Source organism: Callospermophilus lateralis, chromosome 17 (genome assembly GCF_048772815.1).
Source record: "Callospermophilus lateralis isolate mCalLat2 chromosome 17, mCalLat2.hap1, whole genome shotgun sequence".
Taxonomy (NCBI): domain Eukaryota; kingdom Metazoa; phylum Chordata; class Mammalia; order Rodentia; family Sciuridae; genus Callospermophilus; species Callospermophilus lateralis.
The window spans coordinates 63,656,442-63,681,887 of record NC_135321.1 but is presented as its reverse complement, the minus strand read 5'-3'; the positions used below and the strand labels follow the sequence as shown (position 1 = coordinate 63,681,887).

Sequence of the window (25,446 nt, the reverse complement as noted above, 5' to 3'; positions counted from 1 at the left end):
AAAAACAACAGTTATACAAATAAACAGAACAAAGGGAGCCAATTAGAAATACATCAAGTAAGATTAGTGGGGCAATTACTAACTCTTGACAGGTCAGCTGGTGTCATTGTAAAACTAGACAATGGGATCTCCTGAAAATAGGATCTTATATTCACATATACATTCTTATGGCCATAGGTGTCTCAAAATATTCCTGAAGATAAATTTTCTTAGAAATCCAGGAGCACAAAGGTAAATTCTGTCTAGTCACTGATCCCAAAACTCACATTAACATAGGATTGACTTGTAAATAAATCCCCCCTTTAATAGGATGGCCACTATGACAGTTCTGGGGAGGACCAACTAGGATCAAAAACTCTACCATCTGATGTGAAGGAGTTGAACACCCAATTGGCAAAGAGTGATGAAGGTGAACCCCAGTTCTCAAGGCAACCATAAAACAGCAGTGCATTTACAAACAGCACTATTTCATTTCTCATTCTCTGATGGGAGATGACCCACTCTCATGAGAGGGCTCTTTGAGCCTTACTTTACTTTTTACTTATGAGAAAGTTCTCTTGCATGGCTTTCAGTGTTTGGCTTTCTTTCTTTGGAACACAAGAACTGAAGTTTGGAGCTTCAACTTTCCACTCTCCTGTGACTTCTAACTTTTGCCTCCATTCAGATCAACAGCCATCTACAGGACAGGTATATGAACTTCACCTTGTTCCTCTCACAGCTTTGGTTGAGATGATATGTAACTCAACCCCTGATATCTTGCCTTTTGCTTTGAGCTTCTCTGTGTACACTTTCCTCTGCCAAAATCTGTTCCATATGTCACACCAGTGCCATCTTTTCTTACAGTAAATAACTGCAGCGGCACCTTTTTTTTTTTTATCCTCCTGACATGCAAATGTACACTCTCTCTTGCTTTTTGTGGCATCTTTTTGAGCAAGGCCACCAGAGAGGCAATGAGACTCCACTGTTTGGCTGTTGCTTTATAGTAACCTCTGACTCTCTTCAGTAATGAGCATCATACCACCTTCTATTAGAGGCTATGTTCAGAAATTGGAGGACAATGAGTTCACCATCTTTACCTACTTGCAAATCACCTCATGGGGCACTAGTTAGTTTAAGGTATCTTATAGCTAAGAAACCTTTTCTCAGCTGGTATCTTCACCAAAATGGTACTTTTTTGTCCTTACTGTATAATGACTCTGCATGGACATTATGTCCCCTCGCAGTTTATATTCCAAGGAAAAAACCCAGTCATACAATGATCCTTCCTCTTTTCTATGACACTTATTGTTACTTTTGGCCTTGCTATGTTTCCAACAGGGTGACAGAAAAACCTCTGGCTCCCTCCACTTTTCAGCATCAAGTTCATCGTTCTCTTCAAATTATCTGCAAAAGGGTTAAGGGTCACTCCCCAAGTCATATCAATTGTCTGGCATAAGGTTATTAAACATGTTTAATAAATAAGATTAAAGGCTTGAGAAACAGAGTTGAGCAGACAAGGCAAGAGTTGCTGAATTTGGACACACATGCTACACTACATTCTAGGGAACTACACAGGGATGGCTCCTGCTTCTGGGTTTAAATTGTAATTTATGTGAGGGATATCTTCATACAGTCATCTGTCTTGCAGGTCAGTACTACTGAGGAACTCCTGGGGTATCAACAGGCTGTTAATTCTTTAATTACTTATTTAGTGTTTGTGTGTGTGTGTGTGTGTGTGTGTGTGTGTGTGTTGTAACAGGGATTGAACCCAGGGGCACTTAACCACTGAGCCACATCCCCAGCCCTTTTTATTGTTTTATTTTGAGGCAGTCTTGCTAAGTTGCTTAGGGCCTTGCTGTGTTGCTGAGCTGGCCTTGAACTTGCACTCCTCCTGCCTCACCCTCCCTTGTTCCTGAGATTATAGGAGTATGCCATCACACCTGGCTGGCTTTATTTCACAGACAGGAAATCAACCATTGATAGAAGCTATCACCTCCTTGGGGTACATCTTATGAAACTAGGATCATTTTTTTTTTGCCTGGAGACCCTCAAGAAGAGATTAATTTTATTTTGTAATATTGATTGGCCTCAGTATGAATTAGGGGATAAAAAGAAATGGCCCATTAATGGAAGTCTAAACTATAATACTCTTATGAGATTCATGTTGCAGAAAGGAAGTAAAATGGCAGAAGTTCCCTATCTACAGGCTTTCTTTTTACTAAGGTACCAAAAAAAAATTGATGTGGTAACTGCAGCATTGATGAGGCCCTTCTAGCAATGATGAGTCAAAACATTACTGGCCTAGGGGACCCCCCCAAACTACCTCTTCCTCTCTCTCAACAATGTACTTCACACAAAGCTGTCAAAATCTAATTCTTCCACTTTCCTCTGTACCCACCATTATCTACTGCTCCCACTCCTTCCATTGTGGTTTCCTTCACCATGAGCCTATCCGTGCCAAGCCCGTTGCCAGTTTACACCCGTTACAAGAGACAAATGGAGAATCTGGACCAGTCAGAATGCAGGTGTCTTTTTCTATGCAAGATCTAAAGGAAATCAAGAGGATTTAGGAAGGTTTCCTGATGACCAACATTTAACCCAGGCTTTGAGAGGTGTACCTGTAATTTTGAATCAATCACTAACAGATACAGAGAGACATCAGGGCACAGAAGCTTCTAAGGTTTGGGGAAATGATTTACATATTACTAACACTTTATACCCTGTGGTTCTTCCACTGTTGCAACTTAGCATCATCAATGGAATTATGATGAATCACCCAGAAGGTGGAACAGCAATCACAGGGTTATTTGTCTCAAGGCAGAACTTAAAAACAGTAGGATGAAACTTATTAATTGTATGAAACTGGCAACAATTGATCAGGGGTTGGAGTGAAATCCCAGGGCTTTTGTAGAAAGATTGAAGAAGGCTTAGTGAAATATACACCCTTAGATCCTACATCTCTTGAAGGACAACTTATTTTAAAAGATAAGTTCATTCTTCAATTTGCTCCAAAATTTAGATAGAAATTAGAAAATTGGTATTTTGTATGCCCTGGAATTTCCCTTGAAGGTGGCCACACAGGTCTTTTATGATTAGACCAGGAGGAAAATTTAAGGGATAGATAAAAGGAGAAATGAGGGACAAGAGATCAGTGCAATTATTGACTGCATTTCTTAATGTCCACCCCTTTCTTCCTCCGCAGGACCCTTGAGCCTCTGAAAATGTCTGTCATTGTTACAGAAAGTAAGGACATTAGAAGAAAGATCACTCAATTAAGGGAAGGATTCAAAGACTCCTTGATCTATATGTGGCAGAAGAGGCCACTGGAAAGTTCACTCCCCTAAGGCTGAAGAAACCTCAGGTCAGACACTTTCAAAATGATGGCCCAAGAATGAATCAGAATACTGGCTGATTCCAAATTCCAATGAATTTGGAATCAGCCAGCACCCCAGAGAGTCACTGTCACTGGGGCTGTACTGAGGGTAACCTGAGGTAGGAAATAGGGTCATTAATTTCCTTTAGGATACTGGCACCACTATAGTGTCCCAACCTTGTTCCCTGGTCACTTTTCTGCTGATTCCTGCAGAATACGCAATATAAGACATTTTATTTCTTTTCCATGTTGCAATTGGGAAGATACAATATTTACTTATTCTCTTTTGGTAATGGTTAAATATCCAACTCCATTATTGGGTCATGGTATCTTAAACCTAGGTGCTTGTGTGTTTTTCACTCAAGGTACATAGTTCTTTTGATGTCAGTAGTTGAACAATCACAACATGGATTGACCCTAGCTTGTTGGTATGACTAGGTAAAATTATGGTCTCTAATGCTAGATCAAAGGGGAAAGATGGACTCATTATGAACCACTGCTTGTGCAGATGTTAAATTATGTCCTATAAATGAGACTTTGTCACATCCAGGTCATGGAAAAAACTTCACTGTAGAGCGAACCAATTTCCAAACTTTTGCAGTCATTAAGCCACATTTGAGTTCATCTTCACCTTATCTTCCATTATAAATGCCAGAATAGCAAAGATATAAGGAAAGTTGCCTCACATGTATGAGGCCCTGGGTTTAATCCTCAGTACCACATTAAAAGAACTAAATAAATAAAGGTATTGTGTCCATCTACAACTAAAAATATTTTTAAAAAATTTGGGATGAATATATATGGCTTATGCCCACCAGAGGACATCTCAATCAGAAGACCACAATGTGTTGTGCTTAACATAACAACACTTAGGATATGTGGCCTGGTTCCATTTGGAAGTCAGGATAGACCTCAAAATCTCAATGTCAACATATTGTGATTTCACAGGCTTATGATCGGTTTGGGTACTACAGACCTGTAATTAGATGATAAGCGCCCAATGGGACCTAATGGATATGTGGGACTAACTTATGGCCCTGGCTTCCTCTAGGCTGCATGGAAAGATGTACTGTTGTATACTCATGGATGCAAGGGAAGTAGACACAAAAAATAAGTCAACCTGCAAACAACCCCAGTCTCAAGCATAGATGGGGACAATCTGTTTTTCACTGGTATAATCACTTAGCTTTACTGTTTATCTCAAAAATTGGTCTAGAGGATGTAAATGTGGTACATAGAAGCTGTAGACAATTATATTCAAAAAGCTCTCAAGGACACTGAGAAAGGTAGTTCTTTCCTTAAGGCAGAGATGGTACTCATCAAAAAAGCTGTTTTACAACACTAAATGACCTTGGATGTTCTTACAGTAGCTCAGGGTGGCACTTGTGCCATCATTCAAACTGAGTGTTGCATTTACAGTCTTGACAACTCAAAGATCTGCATTTCTGGCTGGGTGCAATGGGGCATGTCTGTAATCCCATCAATTGGGAAGGCTGATGGAGGAGGATTGCAAGTTCAAAGACAGCTTTAGCAAATTTGTTTCTGTTGTTTTATGCCATCCAGATTGTGGTGTTTTATTATATCAGCTTTATGATACTAATACAACCAGAGGATCTGAGTGCATTTTGTCTTTCTCTAGTGCAAAATTATTATCATCTTCTAAAAAATCTACCAGGGAACTTTTAGAAAAGTTTAAATAAGACCAGGGTCATGCTAAGTGAAGTGTAGCCTGAGAATCTAGAATCATCCATACAGGAGCCTACCTGGGAATTAATGATGCCAACATCAGAACTGAAAGTCCCCCTCACATGGTCCCCAAGGCCTGAAGTGAACATCTGGGGTAAAAATAGGGAATCAGAAAGACAGGCACTTCTACAAATTTCTACACCAATGGAAGCCATAGGGAAATATGCTGGCTTCAGGTCAGTGTAGTGAGTGTGGCAGGGCTATCCACCATGGAGACTGAGAAAGACTATAGATGATGAAGCAGAACACCACCATTGAGAATGCTTAGGTGTTTAACAGCATGAATTCCTGCAGAGCTGAGAAAAGGATAGCATGGGCCAATCCATGGATGAGGACTGCCTGCAGGTCCACCAAGGCAGAGGATGCCCAAGAAAAAGCAGAAGAGTCACCTTTAGACTTCCTTCCCTGCAAACTCAAGAGCCTGTCTCCCCTCAGGCCCTGAAATACTCATTTCCTTCTCTTTTGCAGCAGTTGGGCATTGGGCTGGCTCCCTGAAGCTGGATGCCAAAGGATATTTCCCAACATCCCAGGACTGTATGCTCAAGACCCACTGAAGGAAAAAGAAGATACTGACCCAGTAAGTAAAGGGTTTGTGGGGGAATACTCACACTGAAAGCAAAAAGGGAAAAGGGGACAGCACTGGGCAGGGCCATCACCAGCATACCTGAATTTGAGGGACTGCTACCCATTAGCATTTACTAAGTGCTCCACTGAAGGCAGCACAAGCCACAGGCCTCACAGGAAGCATGGAGTAATCTCCAGGAAAGTGTTGTCCCAGCAGACAACACTGATGTGCAAGATCAGCTCCTATCTAATGTGCTGTGATCTGGACACACCATTTATTACATGTTGCAAAAAATCCCTGGAGTAAGTGCAGTTATGATCCCATTTTACATGAGAAAAAATAGGTGAGTCAGAGACCAGAAAACAAGGCTGGGGAGAATCCAGCAAGGTCTGGCCCCAAACCCTGCATTTTCCCCCATAGGATATATGGTCTTGAATTTGAGATGAGGAAAAAAGAAATTAATAAGATATCCTAGGGATGAGTAAGGGCATGCCTGGAGTTACCTGAGACACTTAAAAACAAATTTATAAAATGACTCAATTAGAAAAGAAGCAACACAGAGGTGCATACATCTAGGTCTTAGATTTCCCACTGACCATGAGTGCTGGGAATATGTGGGCCTTTTCATTCTAAAGTGTTCGATGGGCAGTGTTAAACCACAGTGATAGTCCTTATCTAGACTATTCTAGGGGCTGGTTTTGTTTCCAGAAGCTCAACTCCTTCAGGGGGCATTTGGAGTCCAGCAATTCAAATGGCTTTCCAGGAAGAACCACGACCTTCAGGAAAATGAAAACTTAACTCCCATGACAAGGCACATGCCTGAGCAGAAACAGGGAGTACTGTGAGAGGCTGGACAGCAGGAAAAGAAAGCCCACATCTCCTGGCTCACAGGACTCCAGGTGGCTTCAGTGGTCCCTAGGAAGTAAGGGGGTGCCATCATGAAGTACCTTGAACTGAGGGGCACACAGCAGAAAGCTCCACTAACATTAGAGGACAGAGACTGAAATCAAGTCTTCAGCTGGGATGTAGTCCCCCTGGGTCTCTGGGTAGAAGGGTTCCTTGCCACTCCCTGGCTTTTGGTGGCAGCTGCTGACCCTCAGTGACCCCTAGCTTGTGGCTGCTTCACTCCAACCTCTGTCCCTTTTGTCACATGGTGTTCTTCACTTGGACCTTCACACTGTCTTCTTATGAGAACACCTTTCAGATTAGACTAAGGGTTCACCCTGCTCCAGTGTGACCTCATGTTGACTAATTACATCTGTAGCAATCCTAATTCCAAATAAGGCCACCTTCCGAGATACTCAGAGTCAGGACTTTGACATGTGCAGGGAGACAGAATTTACCCCACTGCAGTGAGATTCTGACTTCCAGATTGTTGAAGAAGAATAAGAAGTGGGAAGCAGCTTCTGAGCAGCAGAGCCAGAATCGTGAACCAGGTGGCCTGATCCAGATCCCCTGCTTTGCCTGCTGCTCTGGGCTGTTCCATTCGTGACGAGTTTAGCTCAGCAAAAGCCATGTAAAAACTGCTCCGGTCAACATCAGCAAGTATCATTAAATGTCTTAATAAGTCTTACCAGGTAGTAAAATAGTAAGTCTATTCATTTGATCATTACTTTATTATGGGATTTTTATTTTTTATCCCTAAGACCTTCCTTGATGTGTTCTAAGTTTAAGCCCCACCAATCAGGAAATTCAGAGACTGAAGTCTAATCATAAAATGTCTTCATTTTATATGTGCCTTAAACATATAGACTGAAGGCAATTTATATCATATATTTAATAATTTTATGCATGAAACAGAATTTTATGGTGTGAAATTTTGCATTTGGGGCATTGTGTTGGTACCCCAAACATGTTGGATTTAGTAGTTTTTCCAATTTTAGATTTTCAGATTAGGAAAGCTCAACCTGTCCTAACAGCTAACACACACAAAGGCAATGCCTGCCTTAGACACTCCAGTGAAAACTACATAGGCTACCTTGATTAACCCCCTACCAGCAATAACAGATTGTATCACCCATTTTACAGATGAGAAAATTGAGGCAGTGAAGAAGCTGGACTTTGATTCTTTCCCAAAGCCACAGAGCTAGAAAGTGGCAGAGCTGGGATTTGAACCCACACATACAGGTCTTACCTCCCACTCTCTAACCCATGGTGGGTGTAGACCTGGCCCTCAGATGGTGGGAGGCAGGGGGATTTTTTAATTTAACCACACAAAAACTCTCTTTGAATCTGATGTTTCCTAGGTATATTTAGTGATTTCCACTGCAACACTGCCCTGAGCAGCTTCTTGTCTCTCCCAAGTTCCTAGCTGGGGCCTTCCTTCCTGTTTTAAGGAGTGAAAGTATAGGGACACCAGCCATGCCCCATACAATTTCAGATCTAAAATTAACAACAATGTCCTAGCTCCAGCCTGACCCTGAAGAGAAGAAAGGGAAGAAGGGAAGGCAGGAGGGGGGGGGGGAGCAACAACCAGTTCTTCACAATTTAGGATAATAATAAAGGTTCTTTCAAGTGTCAGGCATATTCTCAGCAAGGCTTTAACACCTAAATCAAGTCCAGGCTATAAAAATGGCACAATAGCCAGAAGCCAGGATACAGGCCTGAATTCCGTTAGAGAGACAGGGGATTTGCTGGGTGGCAGGAGACTGGGTGGCAGGGATGGAGCCAGGCAGTGCCTAACTCCCTGGCAGGCACATACTTCTGTCTGGCCCCCACTGAGTTCCATCTGGGGCTGCTCATATACTTCTGGGTGGGGCTCTAGAGCTGGAACCTTCTGTGTTCGTCATTGTGCCTCTTGTTTACCTTCCCAGATAATCTTGAAATAGCCCAAGTGCATGTCTACAATGCCAGCTAGGTGGGCAATATGAGAACGCCTTTTGCAGACCAGCAACCTGGGTGCACAATGGACTGAGGGCTATGGCTGTCTGGATCTGAAAGCCCCCCCCGCATTTACAAGAGGCCATGTGTCCCAGGGCCCACCTCTAGCCAGTGTCTGAAAGAGGCAGGACACTAAGGCAGGCCCATTTCTGCAGAACACAGAATCACCTGGACAGTTCTCAGATGTTCCAAGGCTTTGCAGAATCTTCCTCAGACTGCATGGCCACCTGGGACCACCCAATTTTCCTGCTCTCTCTCCTTCACTAGGAATCAGATCTCATCTTGCCCAGCTCCATTTTATCTCAATAAAGCACTTCCGCTAATAAAACCCTTACATATTTAATCCCCTCTTGGTGTCCGCTTCTTGCAAACCCAGACTAGCCCCATGTCTCTTCTTAGTGTTACCCTCTTCTAGGAGCTTCTTATCTCAGCAAAAGCAAATGCAAATTCCTTGCACTGGCCTCCAAGGCCAAGGACCTCTCTACCCTCAACTACTATGTTAGTTGGCTTTTTTGTCACTGTGACCCAAATACCTGATGAGAACAAGGTAGAGGAAGAAAAGTTGATTTTGGCTCCTAGCTTCAGAGGTTCTGTGGTTGGCTGAATGTTGCTCTGGGTCTGAGATGAGGCAGAAGTTGATAGGAGAAGAATGTAGCAAAGAAAAGCCTTTCACATCATGGTGATGCAGAAACAGCACAAGGAGCCAGGGACATAATATACAGCCTCCTGTTAGGTGCAGGACAGGCTAAGTAAGTTGCCTGCAGGGCATGCCAAACAAAGTTAGCTGCAGGATGACCTGGCCTCTCAAACCCTCTGTCTGGTTCTTTATCAATTATTTGCTTCAAGCCCAAACGCCCAAGCCCCCGCTCAAGGCTGAACACTCAACCCCCTGCTCAAGGCCAACCACGTAATCCCCCTTGTGCCAACAAGGCAGCTTGCAGACCCAGAGACCTCATTAGATTTGGGCTATAAAAACTCCCTCCTGTTGGGCCCCTCTCTCTCTTGCTATCTCTCTTGCTTTCTCTGTCTCTCTCTTGTGCGCTGTCTCTCTCTCTTCTCTTTTTCTCTTTTCTCCTCTGTTGCACTGCTGTAATAAAGATCTCTTGGTTGCTCTGAGTGTTATGGTCACTTTTCTTTCACCTCCAAGCACACCCCTGGTGACCCACCTCCTCCAACCATACAGGATGTGCCTGCAGTTGCCACCCAATAATCCCGATTAGGCTACAGCTCTCTGTAATCTCGCACCTCCTGTGTCAGCACCTGACCTTTTGGAGGACACCTCATATTCAAACCATAACAACTACTAACCTTGTCCTCAGCTTAATGCTGTTCTGGAGGTTCTTTGAACACTCCAAGTTGATTCTGCCTTAGGGCCTTTGCATCTGCTCTTTCCCAGAGTCACTTAACTGGGTCAAAGTTGCACCTGCCCCCTCTTCCTCTCTGGGACAGGAATTTTCACAGTGCTCCTGGCCTCTGAAGGCCATCCCTGCTGGGAGGCCTTGAGAGGGATAGTGTGAAGAACAAATGCCCTTGTTCAGAGGCAGCTAGTGTCTCCAGGCCCCACGCCTGAGGGGTGAGGTCTGGCTGGAAGACACAGAGACGAAAGTCATTAGGACCAGGGACAAACAGTGATGGAATCCCATTATTTACCTGAACCTGAGGGGGCTGCCAAGTGTGGAACACTGAGGTCCACTGCTGGGCCTAGCGGGTGGGGAGGAGCAGCCTTCCAGTCTTTCCCCTTCCCGGCTCAACTCTACAAAAGCTGGTTCCCCAGAAGTGCAGGCGGCGCTGGCCAATGGGGGCCGAGCAGCGCCGAGGAGGCGGGGCCAGGCCGGTTGGGGGAATCCCGCTCTGAGGCGAATTGCTCAGCGGCGCTGGCGTCTCCGCAGAGTGTGCCGTTCCTTCGTCCAGGCGGGACTCCCGTTCGCTCTCGCCAGCCGCGCCAAGGCCCTCAGGAGAAGCTCCCGGACGAGGCCAGCCGTCCCCAGTGGCCCCAAACCTGGGCATCTTCTGCCTGCTCTCAGCTTCCCGCGTCCGCCCAGCAGTCCCAGCCTCGTGGGGAACCTTGGGCGCCGCCGGTGGATCGCTCTTGCTGCTGAAGTGAGTCCGTCTTCGCGGCTGGGGGGTCAGGGACTGTGAACCCAAGGAGCTCAGGGCACCAGGGAGTGGGGGTCATGAGCAACTAATAAAAAAACAAAAAAAACCCAAAAAAACTCCAGCCCCAGAGTCGCGGGCGCGCGGGGGTGGGGGAGGGGGGCGCGGGGGTGGGGGAGGGGCGCGCGGGGCTGATGGGGGGCGCGCGGGGCTGGGGGGGGCGCGCGGGGCTGGGCGGGGGGCGTGCGGGGCTGATGGGGGCCGCGCGGGGCTGATGGGGGCGGGCGGGGCTGGGGGGGGGCGCGCGGGAGCGGCTGCGAGCGTTAAATCCTGAAATTGAGGTTAAGTTTATTGTCCTTTAAGATTTTAAACTACTGCAGCTGCTGCAGGGATTGCTGTGACGAAGTACTTTTGTTACACCCACTTTGCCAGGTGTCTTTGGTCGCCCAGTAGGCTTAGAAATATCTGTCAACATACATTTTAGATTTGCCTTATCTGATATATAAGTGATTAGCACATGGTTAATTGTTCTAGATAGTGTTAGACGTCACATTAGGAAATAAAGCATTAGGACAAAAGAGTTTTAAAACCATTATTTTGTGTCTCAGTTACCAATAAAATTTTCACTACTCCATTTTGCCTGAGGAGAGTCTTCCAAGAAATATAATTTTGGTAGTTTAAAGCTGTGGCTGTCAAAGTATGGACACCAGCTCAAGCACAGGGACATCAGGAGGGAATTTGTCTGAAATGCAGATTCTCAGCTTCTACCTCAGACCTGCTCAGTGGGAATTCAGGGCCTCATTTCAGCAAATGCTCCAGAAGATTCTGATGTTTTAATCATTTAGCTATTGCAGAACCATAGTGGCCACAGGGAGGATGAGGGTAAAATCCTTTTGACCAAAATAATCTTGGCAAAATCATGTACAGAACAAACATTTCCTTGTTGACTAACTGCAGGGTAAGCCTTAGTTATTTTATATATATATATATATATATATATATATATATATATATATATTTTTTTTTTTTTTATATATTTAGTTTTCGGCAGACACAACATCTTTGTTTGTATGTGGTGCTGAGGATCAAAGCAGGGCCGCAACATGCCAGGCGAGCGCGCCACTGCCTGAGCCACATCCCCAGCCCCCTTAGTTATTCTTAATGCCATCAGTGACATACTTAGGAATATGGACTGCTAAAATGGGATATTGTTTAATTCTTTATTATCAGGGTTTCATTACTATATTGCCATTCAATAAGCTAGAGAACTTCATTTGAATTTGACTAGTTATATTCTTACTTTTGTTCACCACTTTGTTATATTCACCACTTTGTCCAGTAGTGGCCAGCTGGACTGTTGACACGTATCCTTTCCATAGTGCCCTCAGCCTGTGCAGAGGGGTTTTATATCTTTACAGAAGCAGTGACATCATCAGCATTAGCTAATTAGTTAGCTTGTCTGACCATCATCCTAAGGAGCAATTGCCCTGATGTACATGTAAGAAAGTAGCTTTCTATAGGTAGCACCAACTAGCTCTGGTTTCCGTTGTGTGTAAGAGGAAGCCCAGGTCCTTTAAGATCATGCATTTTTGGACTTTCCGGTCCAGGCTTGCTCTCAGTGTTTCCTTAACTTGGCAAGGTTTTTGGGAACAGAAAGGGGGCATTCAGGACTGGGGCTGTGGCTCAGTGGCAGTGCACTTGCCTAGCATGTGTGAGGCACTGGGTTTGATCCTTAGCTCCACATACAAAAATAAATAAAATAAAGGCATGCTGTCCATCTACAGCTACAAAAATAAAAAAAAAATTAAAAAAAGAAAGAGGGCATTCAGGGACATGGAGTTTTGCTGTTCTCCTTTTCTTTAACGATGATACACTGGATAAGCTATTATACAGATCACCATGGAAATAATGATACAATATTCTCATCTAAAAATTAGGAGAAGACTCATATGTCTAGAAATTGTAATAAGGGGATTGAGTCTTTCTATAATGAATAAAATTATAAATCTGCATCTTAAAACTTCATTTGGCATTAATATGACAATATAATATGCAAAGCAAATTTGAAGACAATTATCATTGTATCTATAAATCATTAATATTTGGGGCAGATAATCAGAAAATAATTAAACAATATTGTTTATATCTTTTTTTTCTTTTAAATATCAGCTTTGGAGGGATTCTTGGACATGGAGTTATCAATGGTGTTGCCACATAAGAGCGTCCACTGGGTGTTTGAAAATCTCTATTATAATGGAGTGGATATCATTGATTTGTCCAAGAAACACAAACCAGAGATAACTTCATGGTAAGAAAGTCCTAATGTGTGGTTAATAGAGAAGAGAGATTCAATTTGTTTCATTGATTCAGTTTTAAAATATACTTCTTCTAAAGGTACAAATCATACATAATTTTGTTTATGTTTGGTATAATTTTTCATTTATGTTTGATATAATTTTTATGTGTGAATTTAATATTTATGTGTGAAATGGATGCATGTTGCAAAATCATGAAGTATCATCATATAACAGCTTTTAATAGACTTTTTGTGGTGATAAGAACACTCAACATGAGTATACTTTCTTTAAAAATTGTGAGTGTGCAATAACATTAACTAGACCCAATATTGTAAAGCAGATCTCTAGAACTTATTTATCTTTAGTAACTGGAACATGAGTTACATGGCAGCCTTCCATTTTTCTTTGCTCTCAGGCCCTAGTAACTACCATTCTATTCTCTGCTTCTATGAGTTTGACTGTTTTAGATACCCGATCTAAGTGAAATCATACAATATTTGTCATTCTGCAAATGGCTTAATTCACTTAGCATATGGTTCTCCTGGTTCATCTATGTTTCTGCAGATAGCAGGATTTCCTTTTTAAAAGTTGAATGATATTCCATTTTGTGTGTGTGTATATGTGCATTTTATATCCACTAATCCATCAATGGATGTTTATATTATTTATGCATTTTGGCTATTGTGGTACAATAAACGTGGGAGTGAAGTCTTTTGAGATCCTTATTTCCCAACAGAGTCCAACTATGTTCTTTCAGTTGTGAATATATAGTTTTCCCCACACCATTTGTTGAAGGGACAATCTTTTCCATATTGTACATTCTGGCACTCCTGTGGAACATCTGTTGTCTGCATATTTGTGGATTTATTTCTGGTATTCTGTTTCTTTGGTTGATATTTCTATTTTTATCCCAATACCATTCTTTTTCAATTTCTGAAACTTTATAATATATTTTGGAAAAAAGACATATAATGCTTCTTGAATAAAAAATGCCATTAAGAATGGATTAAGTCTGTATATTACTTTGGATTGAATTGCCATTTTAACAGTATTGTTATAATATCCATGAACATGACATATATTTCTGTCTTATTTCTTTTATCTGTGTTTTGGAGTTTTCTGTATACTTCAAGTTTTTTTTTTTTTTTAACCTCCTTAGTTAATTTATCTTCAGTATTTTATTCTTTTTAATGCTACTGTAAATGAGAGTGCTTTCTTAATTTCTCTGTCAGCTTTCTATTATTGTGACAATACACCTGTGATAATCCATTTATAAGGAGGAAAGGTTTATTTTGGCTCATAGTTTCACAGGTTTCAGTCTCTGGTCACTGGACCCTGCAGAATATATTGTGCAGCATGGTATGGCACGGGAAACCTGTTTGCCTCGTGGTAGCTAAGAGGCAGAAAAGAGGGGGCCAGGGTCCCAGTATCTCTTTCAAGGACTTACCCCCATTAAATCAGCTTTCTTCTATTAGACCCAATTTTCCAAAGGTTCTACCTCTAGTCAGTAGTACCACAGGCTAAGAACCATGCTTCTAACACATGAGCCTTTGAGGGCTAGGGGTGGAATGCTATAGGTTGGATTTGGAATGCTCCCCAAGGCCAATATGTTAAAGGCTTGATCCCCAGCCTGTGGCACTATTGGGAGGCAGTGGAATCTTCAGGAGGTATGGTTTATTGAAAGTAAGATAGGTCACTGGGGGTACATTAAGGGGGCATTGGGACTCCAGCATTCTCTCTGTCTTTGCTTCCGAGCTGCTATCAGGTGAACAGATCTCCTTCATCATGTGCTTCAACCGTGACATACTTTCTCACTATAGGCCCAAAACAACAGAGCCAAGCAACCACAGACTGATACCTCTGCAACTGTGAGCCAAAATAAATCATTCTTTCTTATGAGTTGATTATGTATGGTATTTTGTCACAGTGTCAGAAAGCTGACTAATGCAATTTTCTTAGAAACGCAACAGAATTTTGTGTTGATTTTTTTTATCCTGCAACTTTACTAATTTTTTCCATTAATTCCAATTTTTAAAATATTAGTGGTTTTTGTTTCTAAAATGTCATTTGCAAAAGAAATAATTTTACTTCTTCCTTTCCAATTTGGATGCATTTTATTTCTTTATCTTGCCTAATTGCTGACTTTGCTTTTATTAAGATATTGACTACAAATAGTAAGAGTGGGCAGCTCGCTTTATTCTTTTTTTTTCCAGTTTCCAAAATTTTATTATTTTTATTATGAATTATGTCAGTAATTTGATTACTCTTATTACACTAATTAAAAAAAAAAAAGCCCAGGCAGCAGAGGAATTTACCAGCACCATCATTGAGAAAACTGCAAATCTATCCTTGTCACAGAACAAGAGGACACTTAAGATCAACCCAAGAAAACAGCTTTAAGTGTCCACAGGGGTACCCACATCTACTTGTTACTACAGGACTTCACAGTCCCCTTTTAATTGTCCAACTCTTCATCAGCTGTTTTTTTATAGTCTGAAAATATGAAATCACTAAAGTGAGGTTCCCCTTCAGAATATTGTTGAAAACAGAGATTAAACATGGAGATATCACAGATCCCTGTTCTTAAATGTTAAATATATTTTATATTAGTACATAGAATATTCTTTATTCTTAGATATATTTTGTTATGTTCTAAAGAGCTTTTCTTCCCCCTTTTTGATAATAAGGTCTTCTGAGACCTTTCCTTTATAGTCATTTGGTTCTTTTGCCTTTTTTGGGGGGATTTAACTCAGGAGCACTTAACTTGAGCCACATCCCCAGCCTATTTTGTATTTTTCAATTTACAGAGAGGGTCTCACTGAGTTGCTTAGTGCCTTGCTTTTGCTGAGGCTGGCTTTGAACTTGCCATCAGTCTCCAGAGCCACTGGGATTACCAGCATGTGCCACTAGGTTGTTTCTATTGCTTTTAGCCTCTCTTGATACTCCAGTGGCAAACTGTTTTCTTTTGCACCCATTCTAATAACCTATAGTTGGGATGGGGAAGTGTGGTCATAATTTGTCATCAGATAGTTTTGATAGGTTCTTTCCTTTCTTGAGTTGAAACTTTCACTTCTATTAAAACATACATTCCACTTTTAATGCCTTCTTGCCTCCGTGCCACCTCTGACTGGTTTTGCCTTGGAAATTGCCAAAGTCAACCTTAAAATCCTACAGGCGGGCCAAGAACGTGGCCAAGGAGTTTTAGAGGTAGCTCATCTCCATCATTAAGTTGCTGCCTTGGGCGAAGTACAAAATCCCTCTCCTCCTCGCCTGTGCCTTCCTCACAACAGGAGCTAGCCTTATCTCACCAGATGCCTGCACCATCCTGTGGGTTGGGAAGCAGAAATGCAAGAAACCCACAGTAACTTGGTGCTGCTGCCAACAGACCAGGACTGGTATCTGCAGCACTGCCCCCTAGGGGCTGGGGAAAACTCCCTTTATTTGTTCTTGATCTTCAAGGAAAAACTTTTTATTTTTTTCACCATTGAACATATTAGCTTTCCATAGATGGCTTTTATTATGTGGAGGTAATATCCTTTTATTCTTAGTTGTTGGTGTTTTTATCATGAAATGGTGTTGAATTTTCTCAGATTCCTTCTCTGCATCTATTAGGATAATCAAGTGATTTTTAGTCCTTTGTTCTGTTTATTTAGTTAATCATATTAATTGATTTTCATATATTGACCCACTCTTGTATCCCAAGAATAAATCCCACTTAGTTATGATGTATTATCCCTTTAATTGTGTTGTTGAATTCAGTTCTCTGGTATTTTGATATAGATTTTTTGCTTCTACGTTCATCACAAATATTGTTTTGTGGTTTTGCTTTTTAAATCTTCTTTAATTTTGATAGTCTCAGCATGAGTTTGGAAATGTTCTCTTCTATTTTTTTAGAAGAGTTTGATAAGGATTGGCTTCAATTCTTTAAATATTTTTTAATTCTTTAAATATTCTTGTTTTAATATTTATTTTTTAATTGTACATGGACACAATAGCTTTATTTTATTTATTTATTTTTACGTGGGACTGAGGATTGAACCCCAGGCCTTGCACATGCTAAGCGAGAGCTCTACTGCTGAGCCACAATCCCAGCCCCAAATTCTTTAAATATTCTTTAGTAGGAGATTTTTTGCTCACCAATTCAGCATTTTTACTATTCTAGCTACAAGTCTATTAAGATTGTCTTTTTCTTCATTACTTGATATTAATAGGTTATATCTTTGTGAGAATTTATACATTTCTATTATGGTCTCCAATTGGTTGGCATTGAATTGGTCTTATCAGTCTCTTAGGATCCTTTTTATTTGTATGTCATTAGTTGTAATATCTTTTCTTTCATATCTGATTTTATTTATTTCAATCTCCTTTTGCTCGTGTGTGACTAAAACTTTGTGAATTATTTCAATCTCCTTTTGCTCGTGTGTGACTAAAAATCCAACTCAATTTTATTAATTTTTTTCTTCTCTATTTCATTAAATTCTCATCTAATATTTATGATTTTCTTTCTTTGATGAGGTGGGTGGGCTTTGTTCCTTTGTCTAGATCTTTGAGGTATAAAGTTAGGTTTTTGTTTCAGATCTTCCTTTATCTTCAGAGTGGACACATATTGTTATGCTCTATTCCATAAGTTTTGGCACAGAGTGTTCTCCTTTTCATTTGTCCCATGATATTTTCTAATTCCCCTAAATGTCTTCTTTGACACACCAGATTGTTCCAGATAGTGTTGTTTACAGCCAGGAGTGGCAGCATGGTCTTTTAATTCTAGTTCCTCAGGAGGCTGAAGCAGGAGGATCAGAAGATCAAGGCCAGCTTGGGAAACTTAGCAAGGCCCTGTCTCAAAATTAAAATTAAAAAAAAAAAAATTGTGGAGATGTAGCTTAGTAGTGAAGTGTTTGCCTTACATAGATGGTGCCTTGAATTCTAACAATAGCACCAACAAACAAACAAACAAACAAACAAACAATAGAAGAAAAGCATATTGTTTAATTTTTACATATTTGTGAATTTTTCAGTCTTCCTTCACCTATTGAATTCCAGGTTCCATGGTGATCAGAAAAGAACTTTTGTGAGTTCAGTCTTCTTAAATTGGTTATGACTTGTTTTGTGACCTAGCATGTGATCTACCTTGGAGAAAGTTTCATGTGTGCTTGAGAAGAATGTATTCTTCTGCTCTTGAGTAGAATGTTCTGTTTATATCTATTTGGTCTATGTTGTTGTACAACTATGCTGTTTCTTTATTGATTTTCTATGTGGATGTTCTATTCTTTATTGGAAGAATAGAACAATAGAACAATGATCCTACTATCATTGAATTGCTTCAGTTCTGCAATGTTTGCTTTATATATTTAGGTTCTCTGATGTTAGTTCATTTGTTTTTATAATTATGGTATTTTCTGGTGAATTGATCCTTTTATTATCCTTTGATGTTATTAAAATTTTGTCTCTTGTAATAGTTTTTGACTCAAAATTCATTTTTTTTCTGACCTGTTTAGCCATCCTTGCTGTATTTTGGTTATAATTTGCATGGACTATTTTGTTGAATTACTTAACTCAGTCTGTATCTGTCCTTATATGTAAATCTGCATCTCTTGTAGACAACACATAGGTGGATCTTGATTTTTCATCTGTTCAACCACTCCTGTGTCTTTTGGTTGAGGAATTTAATTTATTCATAGTAAAGTCATCATTAATGAGGAAGGTGAATATTTTTGCTACAACATTTCTGACTCCAATTCTGTGTGGTATTTTTCTTTCTGATGCCAAATTTATGTTGCCTTTTCTAACACCATTTCTCCAACTCTTGGACACCAGTTGTGTGTCCTACAATTCAGAGCAATTCTGGTACTCAGTACCCTGAATTAGTGTCATACTCCACACTCTTAAGGAATAGTCTTACAAGATTGTCCTTTCTTAAGATGACATTTGCAAGTATCAGGTCTCTGGGTTACCCACACTCAAGAGTTGCCTACAGAGTTATCACAATACTCCCAGGTCAGGTTCACTAATTTGCTACAATAGCTTACAAAACTCTGGGAAACCCTTTACTTTCTATAACCAGCTTATTTTAAAAGCTTCTAATAAGTACCCAAATGAGGTACAAAGGACAAATTAGGGAAGAGTCCTAAACATCATAGTTTGGGACATACCACACTCCTAACACATGGATGCTTGCATGTTCTCCAAACCCTTTTGTTTAGTGATTTTTATGAATATTTTGTGACACAGGTAGATAGAGTAAGCCATTAGCCCTTGATGATTAAGTTCAGTCTTCACCCTTTCTTGCCTTCTGGGACTTGTAATGCAGCGGAAATTTCCATGCCTCTAATGATTCTTTGGTCTTTCTGGCAACAGCTCCCATTTAAAAAGTACATAGAGGTAGCATTCAGTCATCAGTCTTCTCATGAGCATACAGAAGGCACTTAGACCTTTGGAGATTTAGAGTTATGGGAGCTATGTGCCAGGAATCAGGTACAAATACCAAATATTTATTTTTTATTGTGCCACAGAAATACATTACTAGCATTTTGTTAAAGGTTTGCTGCCAATTTTATAAATCTTTTGTTCCTGTTTTTTATACTGTTTTCTTTTATATTTTGTTGATTTTATAGTGATATTTATTTCTTTATTTTACATATCTTCGTTGTGATTACAATCAAACTTACTTAAAACATTATATAGTTATAACAGTCTGTTTCAAGATAATAATAACCTCAGGTGCATATAAAAACTACATTATTGCTGGGCATGGTGGTGCATGCCTATAATCCTAGCAGTTCAGGAGGCTGAGGCAGGAGGATCAGGAGTTCAAAGCCAATCTCAGCAAAAAGCAAGGTGCTAAGCAACTCAGTAAGACCTTCTCTCTAAATAAAATACAGAAAAGGGCTGGAGATGTGGCTCAGTGGTTGAGTGCCCCTGAGTTCAATCCCCCCCAAAAACAAACAAAACAAAAAAACTACATTATTACCCCTCTCCATAGAACTTTATATTATTAACATCACAATTTACATCATTTTGTATTGGGTAACCATACACATATTTTATAAAATTGTTTTAAAAATTTTTTTTAACTTTTATACTAGCATTGAAAAGCAATTTCCACAGTACTGTCACAGAGTTACATTATTCTGTATTTTTCTATACATTTACCTCTAACAGCAAGTTTTATACTTATGTATGCATAGATAGTGTTAGATAGCTTTGGTTTGTTTCAACTTGAAGAATTCTCTTTAATGTTTCTTGTAAGACTGGTCTCTTTATGTCCTCTTCAATTTTAAAGGACAATTTTGTCAGGTATTATATTCTTGGTTGGCAGGTTTACCTTTCTGCATTTGGAAAAATATTCCACTGCCTTTTTGTATGCAAAGTTTCTGCTGAAAAATTCATTGACTGTCTCAGGGAAGTTCCCCTGTAATGTGATCTATCACTTTTTCCTGGCTGCTCTCACAGTTCTCTTTATGTCTGATATTTCACAATTCAATTCAATTATAGTGTCTCTCGCTGTGGAATTCTTTGGGTTCTTCTTATTTGGATTCCTAAATATAGATATTTCTTCCTTTTTTTTTTTTTTTCAAATTTCAGAAGTTTTTCCTCATTATTTCTTTGAGTAAGCTTTTGGCTCTGTCTTTTCTTTCTTGGACATTCAAAATTATTTATACTGGTCTACTCAATAGTGTCCTATAAGTTACCAAGTTTCTTCATTTTTTTTTCACCTTTTATTTTCTTTTTATGCCATTGAGTGGCTAATTTCAAATGATTTATCTTTAAATTCAGTTATTCTTCTGCTTGATCTAGTATGATATTTTGATATAGACTGATTTCTCTATTAAACTTTTCATTTTAGTTACTGTTTTCTTTATGGTCAAGACTTCTTTTGGCTCTTTTTATGTATCTGCTAAATTTTTCATTTTGTTCATGTTTTTTTCTCCCAAGTTTATTTTGAGTACTTTGCCAGGTAATTCATATATTACATGTTAGTAAAATTGGGGTCTAAAAGTCTCATCTTATTCCTTTTGGAGAGGCATGTTTTTCTATTTGTTCATTTTCCTTGTCTCTTAGTGTTAGTACCTGCACATTAGAAAAACAAAACACGTTTTCCAGTCTTTAGGAACAGGATTTGTATAGAATAAGACCCTCAATGGGAAGCGCTGCCACGTACCTTTCAAACTCTCTGTGTATGTATCTTGGCTTTATTTAGTTGTGTAAATTCCCAGTTAGGGGATTTGCCTGTTTCTTTTTATCTTTGCTTTCTCTCTCTCTCTCTTTCTCTCTCTCTCTCTCCCTCCCTCCCTCCCTCCCTCCTTCCTTCCTTCCTTCCTTCCTTCTTTTTTCCTTCTTTCTTTCTTTCATGAATTCACAGACTTCTGCTGCTTTTGGTTCCTGTCTGCGGTACCACTGGTTTTCTGATGCAGCAGCACACCAGGATTCCTTTGAGGTCTCAGAGGCACACAGACATCTAGATTATACCAGGTCTTATTCATCGTCTGAAAATGGTGAGATTGAAGCCAGTTATGACTGTTTGGCATATGTTTCTTTCTCTTCATCACAGAGATGAGCCAGGTTCTGGGATTCTCATTGATTAATTTGTGCTGACCAGGAGAGGGGCTCTGACAGATGACTACAAAATAGTCCACCCTTTGGCTATACTCTGAGTGGCCCTCATGCATCTAGGGTATGCTGGGTCCCATCAGTGCTCTAAGAGAGGTGAGATAAAAGCCAGTCCCTCAGACAGCCTCTGAAAATGTTGGAACACTGCACACTTGATCCAGCTCTCCCCTTCCAGAGAAAAGTTGAGATTTGGTGATTACTTTATTCACTTTATTGAACCACAAAGATAGGCTATATAAGTAATGACATGATAGTTCAAACTGCCACCATTTTCCCCAGTGGCTCACAGGTATCTAAAATGTTCCAGGTCTCATCAGTGCACCAAGACAAACGTGACAGAAGCCAGTCTCTCTGGCATCCCCTGAAAAAGTTGGAAACTTGTACATACAGTCCAATTCTTTTCTTCCTCAGGAACTGAAATTTGGTGGTTTCCACCTTCTTGCTTTTCTGCTCTAGTTGAGGGGCTTAGCAGGTGCTTGCTTCCTAATCTAAACTGCCGTCTTTGTTCTCATATCTCCTAGATGTCCACAGCATGCCAGCTTCTTACTTGCTTCAAGATAGGAGAGAAGGAACCAGTCCTGTGGGTAGAAGCCAGTCACTGGAAAATTTGGAATGTTGGATACACAGTCCATCTCTTCCCCTCCCCATGAGGAACCTAGGATTTGGGGGTTTCAGCAGTGCACTCTGTGTTGAGCCTTGGGGAGGGGCTACAGGGCGTACTTGCTTGATAGATATCCTCCACACTGCTCTTTTTGTTCTCAGGGACTCCCACACAGGGTCCCTTCCTGTTAAGACTCAGATTCAGGTAAGAAGTAAATCAGACCAGACTGATGGGCAGCCCACAGAACATTGGACTTGGATGTACAATTTAGACCTTTCCTTCCCTCCCCTGGAAGAAGCTGGTACTGCAGTTTCATAGTTCTCTGACACTGTGCTGGGAAAGGGGTTAGGGTTTCATGGGTTTTGCTACCAGCTTCAATGTGGCTAGTTTCGTGCTTCTTATGAAATAGGGTCTTCATTTTTCATAAAAAGACTTGATCTGTGTTTCTTTGAATCTGTGTGTCCATGAGGAAAGGCCAGAACTTACCATAGAATTTCTCTGAGGTCACCTCCCAGTTTTTCTTTCTGCTTGGCTTTCTTTTATTTCCTTCTGCTTTTTCCCTGTAGAACTGCATTTCCTCCCAACACTGTCATTTTCCTGGACTAGTTTGCCTACTTTATTGTATCCAGCATAATCAAATCTCACTTAGATCTATCACTGGCTCATATTCATGTACATGTTTATAAATACTTACCTATCTGAATTTGGCAGTTTTTACAAATTTGCTTTTCTGACTCAGTAACACATTGTGGGATTCTTTTTTTAACCAGGTATAGTTCTATTTTAATGGCTATTAACATTTCATTATGAAAGTGCACCAGTATTTTCTTCTTTTTCCTACTGAAGGTGGGTATCCTATCTCTAGTTTTTTCCCCACTACAAACATTGGCATTGGCACATGTGGTTTCAGATATTGAGGCTTTTATTTTGATGATAATTTTCAGGAGTGGAATTTCTTAGCCAAAAGGTTTTTCACCACCACACTTTCCTAATACCTTCCTTTACTGATTATTGGTTGAAAAGCTGGGAGTGAAAATAAATTTTTTCTTTCTTTTATAAACCAAAAATTCTTGACAACCAGCATGCTGAGTTTCCTTGTGAGCTGAACTGTGGTCACTAATTTGGCCAGTGTTTTGCCTGAATTTTGGTTTGTTTAGCATTACAATCTATATGCAATTGTAGCTAGAAGTATTTACAGTTGTTTTCATGTGGATACAGGTTAATATATATATACACACACACACACATACACCCACACACACACACACACACACACACACACACACATATATACACATGTATATATGTGTGTGTGTGTGTATATATATATATACACACACACATATGTATATAATCATACACACTTATACACATGAATATATATGTATATACATATATGTGTATATATCCTTATTGATTTTTTTTTTGTTAGTCAACACTATTATAGAACACTGTTTTTTCTTTTTTTTGGGGCGGGGTGTGGTGGTGCTAGAGACTGGGAACCCAGGACCTTGCATATGCCAAGCAAGTGCTCTGTACTGAGCTATAGTTCCATCCAGGTTGAATGGCTTTTTAAACTTTTGAAGTGCAATATGTACCATTTTTCCCTTGAAAACAAAGTAAAGGTAAATTTCTCCTGATATTTGATGCTTAAATTTTAAATAGATGAAAAATAATATAGATTACAATTTTTTTTTTGTCACAATGTTTAAGTTAGAAGGGTTACATGGAAAGACCACAAGATATATTTTTTTCTTTTCATTTCACGTTGTTCTGGCTCTAAGATTACAGAATTTCTTCCTGGATTCTATTTCAGAGTTAACTTCATCAAATATGTTTTAAGCATCTAACCTAAATCCTCTTGTTTTTGTTTTCAGCTGTTTTTATTCTGTAGAGCAGGATCTATGACTTTTGGGGTCACATTAGAAACGTGACCCACATAAGACCCTTATGAGTCCCCAAAACCAAGTCACTAGTGAGAGATCAAGCAGAAAGGAGAAAGCTGGCTTGAAGATCATTTGTAGGACTCAGATTTATGTGCTCATTTGCATAAGAAATACTAAAATATGATATTTAATTAGATGTAAACTGAACTTCAATAGGAAGTAAGACCACATTTTATTTGGAGATTACATCTCCACTGGGCTATAAAATGACTTCTGGCTGGGCACGGTGGTGCTTACCTATAATCCTAGCAGTTTAGGAGTTTGATGCAGGAGAACGTGAGTTCAAAGCCAGCCTCAGCAAAAGTGAGGTGCAAAGCAACTCAGTGAGACCATGTGTTTAACTAAAAATAATATAAAATAGGGCTGGGATGTGACTCAGTGGTTAAGTACCCCCGAGTTCAATCTCCAGCCCTCCCACCCAAAAATAAAAAATAAAAGATAAATGACATCTGTTTCTATCCTTACAAAGCTGTAATCGAGGAGTGGGATAGCTGGGTTAAACAGTGGTTTCATTCCAAATTTTCTAAGGCATCTTTATACTGCTCTCCAGAGTGGTTGCACCCATTTGCAGTCTCACCAGCAATGTATGAGTGTACCTTTTTCCCCACATCCTCACCAACACTTATTGTTGCTTGTACTCTTGATAACTGCCATTCTGACTGGAGTGAGATGAAATCTTAAGAGTAGTTTTGATTTGCATTTATCTAGTAATTGAGGTATTAAACATTTTTTTCATATATTTGTTCATCAACTGTCTTATCTTCTTCTGAAAAGTGTCTGTTCTGTTCCTTAGCCCATTATTGATTGGGTTATTTATTTTTTTGGTGTTAAGTTTTTTGAGTTCTTTATATATCCTGGAGATTAGTGCGCTGATGTATATGTAAAGATTTTCTCCCGCTCTGTAGGCTCTTTCCTCACATAATTGTTTACTTTGCCAAGAAGAAGCTTATTAGTTTGACTCCATACCATTTATTGATTCTTGATTTATATTGTTGTGCTTTTAGACAAAAAAACCCCCACTTCATTCTTCATATGTACCAGAAACATATTTGAGGTTTACAAAAGAGAACTGTCCTTTTTGTGCCTGATTACTAATTACTGTGTGTTGTTAAAATGTCCTTTGGTCAAAGTTGGTCACATGCCCGACTCTGATTCAAGGTGGAAATGCAGGCTCTGCCTATGTATGGAAAGATCTGCAGTGTCACATCACAAGGGTGTGGAAGGATGGAGGGGAAATGTATATCTGCCTCTGGTCATTGCAAGCAGTTTATATCCTGGTTAGGTATGAAATCAATATTATGTTTTTATGAGAAGGAAAAACATTTTTATGATAAATAGAAAATTTGCCTGTCATAAATGCA

At 39.9% G+C, this 25,446-nt stretch overlaps 1 pseudogene; it reads right to left on the bottom strand.

Moving 5' to 3' along the window:
• Positions 1–15,579: 15,579 nt before the first annotated feature.
• On the bottom strand, positions 15,580–18,430 carry LOC143382701 (gamma-glutamylcyclotransferase pseudogene; annotated as a pseudogene).
• Between the last annotated feature and the right edge of the window lie 7,016 nt (positions 18,431–25,446).